We start from the raw sequence: 10,523 nt of genomic DNA on the forward strand, positions 1-10,523 counted from the left end.
ATTCTACCAAACATTTAAAGAAGAACTAATTCCTATTCTCCTGAAACTGTTCCAAAAAATAGAAATGGAAGGAAAACTTCCAAACTCATTTTATGAGGCCAGCATCACCTTGATCCCAAAACCAGACAAGGATCCCACCAAAAAAGAGAGCTATAGACCGATATCCTTGATGAACACAGATGCGAAAATACTCAACAAAATACTAGCCAATAGGATTCAACAGTACATTAAAAAGATTATTCACCACGACCAAGTGGGATTTATTCCAGGGCTGCAAGGTTGGTTCAACATCCGCAAATCAGTCAATGTGATACAACACATCAATAAAAGAAAGAACAAGAACCATATGATACTCTCAATAGATGCTGAAAAAGCATTTGACAAAGTACAGCATCCCTTCCTGATCAAAACTCTTCAAAGTGTAGGGATAGAGGGCACATACCTCAATATCATCAAAGCCATCTATGAAAAACCCACCGCAAATATCATTCTCAATGGAGAAAAACTGAAAGCTTTTCCGCTAAGGTCAGGAACACGGCAGGGATGTCCATTATCACCACTGCTATTCAACATAGTACTAGAGGTCCTAGCCTCAGTAATCAGACAACAAAAGGAAATTAAAGGCATCCAAATCGGCAAAGAAGAAGTCAAATTATCACTCTTCGCAGATGATATGATACTATATGTGGAAAACCCAAAAGACTCCACTCCAAAACTGCTAGAACTTATACAGGAATTCAGTAAAGTGTCAGGATATAAAATCAATGCACAGAAATCAGTTGCATTTCTCTACACCAACAACAAGACAGAAGAGAGATATTAAGGAGTCAATCCCATTTACAATTGCATCCAAAACCATAAGATACCTAGGAATAAACCTAACCAAAGAGACACAGAATCTATACTCAGAAAACTATAAAGTACTCATGAAAGAAATTGAGGAAGACACAAAGAAATGGAAAAATGTTCCATGCTCCTGGATTGGAAGAATAAATATTGTGAAAATGTCTATGCTACCTAAAGCAATCTACACATTTAATGCAATTCCTATCAAAGTACCATCCATCTTTTTCAAAGAAATGGAACAAATAATGCTAAAATTTATATGGAACCAGAAAAGACCTCAAAGAGCCAAAGGGATATTGAAAAAGAAAGCCAATGTTGGTGGCAACACAATTCCGGACTTCAAGCTCTATTACAAAGCTGTCATCATAAAGACAGCATGGTACTGGCACAAAAACAGACACATAGATCAATGGAACAGAATAGAGAGCCCAGAAATAGACCCTCAAATCTATGGTCAACTAATCTTCGACAAAGCAGGAAAGAATGTCCAATGGAAAAAAGACAGCCTTTTCAATAAATGGTGCTGGGAAAATTGGACAGCCACATGCAGAAAAATGAAATTGGACCATTTCCTTACACCACACACAAAAATAGACTCAAAATGGATGAAGGACCTCAATGTGCGAAAGGAATCCATCAAAATCCTTGAGGAGAACACGGGCAGCAACCTCTTCGACCTCTGCCGCAGCAACATCTTCCTAGGAACAACGCCAAAGGCAAGGGAAGCAAGGGAAAAAATGAACTATTGGGATTTCATCAAGATCAAAAGCTTTTGCACAGCAAAGGAAACAGTTAACAAAATCAAAAGACAACTGACAGAATGGGAGAAGATATTTGCAAACGACATATCAGATAAAGGACTAGTGTCCAGAATCTATAAAGAACTTAGCAAACTCAACACCCAAAGAACAAATAATCCAATCAAGAAATGGGCAGAGGACATGAACAGACATTTCTGCAAAGAAGACATCCAGATGGCCAACAGACACATGAAAAAGTGCTCCATATCACTCGGCATCAGGGAAATACAAATCAAAACCACAATGAGATATCACCTCACACCAGTCAGAATGGCTAAAATCAACAAGTCAGGAAATGACAGATGCTGGCGAGGATGCGGAGAAAGGGGAACCCTCCTACACTGTTGGTGGGAATGCAAGCTGGTGCAGCCACTCTGGAAAACAGCATGGAGGTTCCTCAAAATGTTGAAAATAGAACTGCCCTATGACCCAGCAATTGCACTATTGGGTATTTACCCTAAAGATACAAATGTAGTGATCCAAAGGGACACATGCACCCGAATGTTTATACCAGCAATGTCCACAATAGCCAAACTATGGAAAGAACCTAGATGTCCATCAACAGATGAATGGATCAAGAAGATGTGGTATATATACACAATGGAATACTATGCAGCCATCAAAAGAAATGAAATCTTGCCATTTGCGACAACATGGATGGAACTAGAGCGTATCATGCTTAGCGAAATAAGTCAAGCAGAGAAAGACAACTATCATATGATCTCCCTGATATGAGGAAGTGGTGATGCAACATGGGGGCTTAAGTGGGTAGGAGAAGAATCAATGAAACAAGATGGGATTGGGAGGGAGACAAACCATAAGTGACTCTTAATCTCACAAAACAAACTGAGGGTTGCTGGGGGGAGGGGTTTTGGGAGAACGGGGTGGGATTATGGACATTAGGGAGGGTATGTGCTTTGGTGAGTGCTGTGAAGTGTGTAAACCTGGTAATTCACAGACCTGTACCCCTGGGGATAAAAATATATGTTTATAAAAAATAAAAAATTTAAAAAAAATACTTTGATGTTATCTTTCACTTAGCATAATATTATATTCATTATTAGTAGGTATAAGTGCTTAATAGAACTGTCCTTGTTATATATGAGTGATAATACACTGTAAGACAGACTCTCACTAAATGCTGTATTAATGCAATATGGAGAATTATGAGAAATAAGGTTCATAAAATGAGTCTTTGGTTCTATTTCTACCACCTCTCCCTTCTTTGTAAAGATAATTGAGCAATATATGTTCTCCTGCTGAGATATTGGCAAAATAAAGAATGTCAAATGCCAGTGAAGCAATGGTAATAATATAAAAAGTAATGTATATACTGAAAAATAACTGTCTGAAACAAAAATATTATTGGGTTTCTAACAGATATTTAAGATTTTCTACATTTTAGTAATTTTAATTAGTTTAAAAGCTTTCAAGATTGGAAGATTTCAGATTGGTCAGTAACCTATCTGCTGATCTGTAGAACAATATCACATCTGATAATAGGCTTGAAATTCACATAGACCAGTGTCATAATCTGACCCTGTGACTTGGGTAATTGAGGTAATCATTCTGAGATCAGTTTCCCCTAAAGAATATAAAGAATATTGCAGAATTTTTGCAAGGAAGGCCTAGCAATAATTGAGCTCATAAGCCAGCCTTTTAAAAAGATATTTTTCCAACGTACATAGTCTATATTATGCTCCTTTTCTTATTCCATAGTTTCATTGAGTATTGGTCATTGAGAATATAGGTCCAATGTTAAATTGATTTAGCATAAATCCTTAAATCTTAAACTATTATGTACCAACAAGATTATGTGTATAAGCATTAATTTATTAGGGTCATGGTTATATTTTTCATATTAAACAAAGATACTACTTAATAGCAATATGTTTAACCATGATATCATCATATTCCATAAATATTACTTTCATTTTACTATTGTTATTAGTAGTGGTGATCTGCATATGGTCTCTGCATTACTCTGTAGGAAGAGATTATGACAAAGATGAATATCACAGTTACCACTGGAAAGTCCAAAAAGGGGAAAAAAAAACCAAAAGGAGAAAAGTCTCCCAATTACCAAGTATGTAAAGGGTACCAACATACCAACATGATAACAGGATGATATGATAAATAATTTGATTCCAGCTAAGTTTTAGATTTAGGTAAAATGAATGAATTCCTTAGAAACCATCACTCTATGCCAAAACTAACCCCAAAATAAATTGGAAACATCTCAAAAATTGAATATAAGTATTTTCGATGCCTTTTCCTGACCAATTTCTCACAAATATAAATGGGATAGGAAAGCATCATTTTATTGTTGCAAATCAGTGCCAATACCAAATTCTTATGGTAATGAGAACCAGGAATTTATTGACGAAAAAGGACTTGCTTTTGTTTGTCCTAAAATTAGCTTCTCTGGGTCATAAGCTCTTTGAAGTTAAATAGATAAGATGAATATGAAGCTACTTGGTGCTGTAAAACATTTGAGTTGTTTGTGAAACACCTGTGTGTACACACACACACACACACACACACACACCACACACACCCCACACACTTTCAACAGAACAAACTGATTGGGCGGCACCCATTTCAAAAAGAAAATTGAAGCGTGTGTTACCCTACCCCTGTTGACATGTGTTCTTTATTAACATTTTTTCATTTCCATAAGGAGTCTGGATTTCACCTCATTTATTTGTAGTCTGAGAGAGATCCACTTTACAGATTTAAGAAAACAAAACAAAACTGTGGTTGCTTAGGAAACCCATCCAGCATATTCAGGATGGGCATTCAAATCAGATCTTTCTTGTCTAATATCCTCTAGGATATTTCAAAGGCTGTCCACCTGTCAGGAAATGAAATATTTAAGCTTGGTTCTATGTGGCTCAGTACCCGTGTTTACCCATGGCCCATCATTTCCACCAGTCCTGCCCACCCACAAGTCTTGGTGCTCCAACCTCTCTGTTCTGCTTGTACTTTTTGAAATTCACCATGTCTGCTCCAGCAAAGTCAACTCTGCACATTTTCCAGAGGCTTTCATATTTAGAAACCTCTCCAAAAGCCTCTTTTGGTCCCTGCACACCTTTACATGGTGAGGAAATGTTAAGTGTAATTTACATTTTCTTAAGAAAGTCTTTCCTGACCACTGCATGAGAGTCAAGTTCCCTTGCTATAAAGTTTAACATATTCCTGTTCTTTGTTTTTAAAGCACATGTTCTGTTTTTGTACTTCCTTTGTGTTGATAATGTTCACCTATCTCTCTACAATATGAACTTCATGAAAGAGGCCCATGGCTGTTCTCATTCCTAATATTCTCCCCAGTGCCTAAGAAGGTGGGCTTCTGGAGACAAATCAAATATAAGTTGCAAGAAACTAAACAATATTTTATCCATCTGGGAGGAATTATTTGTTTTCTACTAGTACAGCATCCATACTATGCCCCAAGAAGCACTTCATGTTGAAGTTATAACAAAGAGCTCTAAATTAAATAATTTCTTCCAAGAGAACATGGAAATTAATCTTGAAAATAAGTTCATGAGTAGACTCAAAATTTCATTTTTTAAAAAATATTTTATTTATTTATTTGACAGAGAGAAATCACAAGTAGACGGAGAGGCAGGCACAGAGAGAGAGAGGGAAGCAGGCTCCCTGCTGAGCAGAGAGCCTGATGCGGGACTTGATCCCAGGACCCTGAGATCATGACCTGAGCCGAAGGCAGCGGCTTAACCCACTGAGCCACCCAGGCGCCCCAAAATTTCATTTTTTAAAAAATTTTCCTCTATCATGTATTTAACTTTAAGGGCACTGGAACTTGTACATTGTACCATTCAGACATACCCATGATCCCTGGAAAATGTGCCTATGAAGGAAATGACTGTATACCTCTGAGAAGCTCAAAGTTCCTTTGTAAGCCTGTTTAGTCCTGCAAGAAATGAACGAGTACAAACATGAAGCTCACTATATTTTTCACAGTCACAGCAGGAAATGGATTGCCATTGTCAAACATGTACTTGAAGAAAGCTAATGGACTATTTGCAAAGGCAGTGGCAGAGTAAAAGGAAAATGACAAGACATGGTAAAACAGCTCAAGGCCAGAACAGGGGGAGCCATTACTGCTGAAGCCTGAAGAGTCAAGAAAGGGAATCATTCCTAGATCCCTGAGAGAACTGTACAAGAGGGCCACTTGGCAGGAGCCACGAATTCGGTGGTGTAACATAACCATTGCTCCTCTTTGGCCAGGTATATATCTGGGTCGTGGTCTCATTTTACTCTTCCAGTCTCTTGCCATCTTTCCCAATGGCCGAACCTACTGGAAGGCAGAGGGTTAGGGGAATAGTCAATATAGTCCATATATTTCAAACTTTTGTAGCACAGAACAGGATGGAAAAGGGTAAGGAAAAGATACGAAGGGGTAGGTGGAAATATCAAGCAATTGTTATTCAGAGTCAACTTACTTTTCTTCATTTGCATTGGATACCACAGTTTATTTTTAAAATCACAAACTACAACTTCAATTTTTATATATTTGGAAGATTCTTATAATACGATAAATTATGGAAAATGTATCAGTAATAACTGCATCACCCACAAAGTGTGCTTATACAACTACATATAAATACACAGTACAGTTACATATAAATAAATATATTTTTGATAAAGTGAGGAATATAATATATTCACAGTTTTTCCTACATTTTTCTTTATATAGAGCATCTGCATTGACCTGCGTTGTTAAAAACATACTCCACATGTATGTCATTTTAATAGCTGCATAATCTAATAATGCATGGCTGTACCATAGTTGTGTGTGTGTATATTTGTGTGCATGTGTGTGTGTAGTCGCACGTCTTGCTGTTGTTTTCTTTTCCTTTTCTCTCTCTTTTTTTTTTTTTTAAAGGATCATCCGTCCCAGCAAGTCCGAAGCTTGGCCGGACATACTTTGTTAGGCTTTTTTTTATTTTTTAAGTGCAAATTCTATTGGATTTTTTTTTTAAGATTTTATTTATTTATTTGACAGAGAGAGAGATCACAAGTAGGCGGAGAGTCAGCAGAGAGGGAAGAGGAAGCAGGCTCCCCGCTGAGCAAAGAGCCCAATGCGGGGCTCAATCCCAGGACACTGAGATCATGACCCGAGCCGAAGGCAGCGGCTTAATCCACTGAGCCACCCAGGCGCCCCACCTTTTCTCTTTTTTAAAAGATTTATTTATTTATTTATTTATTTGAGAAAAAGACAGAGAAAATTGGGGGTTGGGGCAGAAGGAGAGAAACTTTAAGCAGACTCTGTACTGAGTGTGGAGCCCGACTCAGTGCTCAACCCCAGGACCTATGAGTTCATGAGCCAAAACCAACAGTTGGGTGCTGAACCAAATGAGCCATCCAGGTGCCCCCTTTTCCTTCTCTCTATTCTTCTTTTGTTTCCTCCTGAGTTGAATTTAGGAAGCTTTAAAACTTGGAAATTACTTATTCCTAGTCATGAAATTCCTCTTTTGAAAATAATAGGGATATTTTAAAGTATCAATAGGGAGTCATAGAGGAAAATGGATAAGACTTCAAATCTCATGAGGGATTATCATCAAGAAAATCAGATCTGAAATAAGTTGGAATTCTTAAAAATTATATAATCAATTTTTTTTCCTGATTTTTCTTTGGTTCTTGCATTTGGAGTGAGGGCAGAAGGGATGCTTACCTTCTCAATATTTCCAGCTTTGCTTAGAAAGGGAATGTGTGGAAATGTCTTATGTATAAATTGAGTTTCATACAGATGAAAGTTAAATGGGGAATTCTTGCATGGAGTTGAAAGTTTCAGTTTCCTTCAGCACAGAGACTCAACTGTGAAATAATATTTGTATGCTAAAAGAAAAATATAACCAAAGGGAGTTATAATTTTCTTCTTTCTTACTAACTAGAATAGTTAACCATTAAGAATAAACCATTCCCAAGTTATAAGACTTAAATTTTCCTACACATCAGGATATAATAGATGACTCTAATGGTTTTAGAATATTTTTTGAATAAATAAAAAGTAGAGGATACTTCCTTTCTGTGTTTTGACTTAGAGTCTTTATATGGACTATATCTCATATAGACTATAGGAAAATGACTAAGAATATTTAACATATTAATTACAATACATACATATTCTATGATGAAAGCTCACTAAATAGCAACAGCAACAATAAGATAGCAAGTCAAAGCCATCATTTTAAAAATAAGCATAAGTTACTTTATTTTTTCCTAATAGTGAAAATTGTTTGCCATTAATACTATATGTTTAAAATTACAAACCTAGCACTCTGGAAGCCAACACTCCTGAGACTTGCTTACTTATGACTAATCATAAATAACCCAAATAAATGTATGAAAAGACTTATGGATTTCAGAATCTGGTACCTATCTCTATTTTTACAAATGAGGGAAATGTCCCTCCAAGTCGAAGCAGAAACTTAAGGAATATGTTCATAATATAGAAAGGGCCTTGAAATAGAAAAAAGATGAGATGTCTAGCTCTAGAATCTAAAGACATCAGATGATGGAACAGGCAGGATCTAGGGAAAGATAGCTTCTTTCATAGGATACCTCAGCTGGTAACAGAATACTTTCTTGGTGTGAATACATAACACATGGGGAACCATAATATCCATTAAAAATTAGACTCATCCTCAATAACTATATCTTAAATGTGCTTATATATGTATATTATATTGATTAGCCCTTGTATAAAAGACATGAATAGGGTAGCTGCATGTTCATCAGAGTATCTGAAATTTGAAATCTATTGTTGCATGGTAGAAGGCAGACATTTCCTATATCTGAAACAAAGTCTCAATATGAGTACAAGGAAGGATATTATCTGAAAATTAGAGTTATATTTTGGTTTTCCACAAAACATAACTCTGCTTTATGTTTGGAGTAAATATTTTACAAAAAAGGTGATTCTGCAATTTAGTATTTACTATGTACCAGGCAATCCTCCCTATGTTCTTTTTTATTCTTACCTAGTATAGGAAACATGAGTCTACCTATGGTTCAAACTAAAAGAATTCTTTGAGTTGGAATGCAGATACAAAGCCTCAGATATTAATAAAACACTATTGATTCCCATTTCTTATTGTCTGTTCTAAAGAGGAAACAAAGCATAGTGCATAAGAGCAAGGACATTGGGGATAATCTTTCTGTGTTGAAATCCTCACTCTACTAATTACTCAGGCAAACTACTTAACATATTATGGAAGATTAGAGATTACTGGAAATTCGCTGCCCTTCCCCTTGAACCTCAGGAGTAGCTTTTGACCAAAAGAGTGCAATGGGAGTGATGCAGTGCCAGTTTCTAGGTCCAGACCTTATGGGACTGGCAACTTATACTTCTTTTTCTTGAAACTCTCACCTGGGAGCCCTGAGCTATCATGTAAAATGCCAGGCTATTATGAGACCACTCTGCTGGAAGAGCCAGGTATAGGTACTCTGGTTGGCAGTCCCAAATGAGTCCAGCCTTCCAGCCGTTCTTACCAATGTGCCAGATGAGTGAATGGAACCCCTTTGGACCCCTAGACCAGCCTGTCTTTCAGCTGAGTACAAATGTGAGACGTCCATCAGTGTCATGAGGAACAGGGAAATCATTCAACATGGACTTGCCTGAATGCTTAACTGACAAAATCATGAGATTTAATAAACTAGCTGTTGTTATAAGCCACTAAACCTGGAGGAATTATAATAGCATGTACATTGTGGAGTTCTCAAGAACTGAATGAGATAATACATGTAAGGCATTTAAAAATGTCTGATATATAATCAGTCCTCAAATATTAGCTATCTTAATAGTTATTATTTCTCTATACCTCTCATTCAGAGACTTAGCGAGGGAAGAGTGGTTGTGATCTGATAAACCTGGACATTCTTGGATCTTGCACTAATCCTAATGCTCCTTTATAATATCCTGATCTCAATTCTTTGCCTCACTGCATTGATTCTCTCACCGGCAAACAGACTTAACGTCTTCGCTTGGATTTCCCCAGAAACAGAGGCTGAGTAAAGATGTAAATGCAAGGAATTTGAGAGTGAAATAAACACTGGTAAGAGTGTTGGGAAGTAAAATAGAGAAGTCGATAAAGGGTGCATTATCAAACTACTTTCTATGGATGACTAGAACTTAATTCCAATAGGAAACTCTGGGAGTCAGTGAAAAACACATGCTTCAAAATGATGTCACTCAAGGGGAAAGCAAGTCATTAATATATCAACTTTAATCGTTGATTGAGAGCTGCTGGACGGGAGAGGATTAGACCAGCGAAGTGGACTCTGGTGGCAAATCATCCTTAGGAACTGAAACACTGGTGCTGTCAGTTAGCGGTTGGGCTGGTGTGCTCTGAAGTGATAGGAACAAGGAGTTACATAAGGGCCATCAAGAACATCTACTATAGTTCATGACATGAGAGATGCCTGGCTACTCATCTGCTTAGCTTCCCTGATATGAGATCTTCCATCCAGTGTAGGAGGAAGTCATTTGTATTCATTTATATATTGGAGTGTCTAGTCACTGAGACAGTTCAAGAAAGGATCTCACTCTGGAAAATTAAATCTCTGCTATCCATATTTTTAGTGATATCTGATGAGACTTGTAATTAATCCGGGGCTTTGATTTCTTGAGAGGGCTGTAAGTCCCAAGGCTCTGTGAACATACCCCAAAGTGTTGGCACTTCAGAAAATCCCCAAAGCTTGGAGAAATCACTTAGAGTGCTGATGTCCCTGCCATCCTGTGACATACAAAGTGATTTACTTTTAAAGGTGGTGGTGTGTGAAATCATTGATTTAACTGTCCACTGCAAAGGGACTTGGCTTTTTCTTTTGAAGCGTTTCCCTTAAAAGGACCTG

The sequence above is a fragment of the Mustela nigripes genome, chromosome 17, assembly GCF_022355385.1.
Source record: "Mustela nigripes isolate SB6536 chromosome 17, MUSNIG.SB6536, whole genome shotgun sequence".
NCBI classification, from domain to species: domain Eukaryota; kingdom Metazoa; phylum Chordata; class Mammalia; order Carnivora; family Mustelidae; genus Mustela; species Mustela nigripes.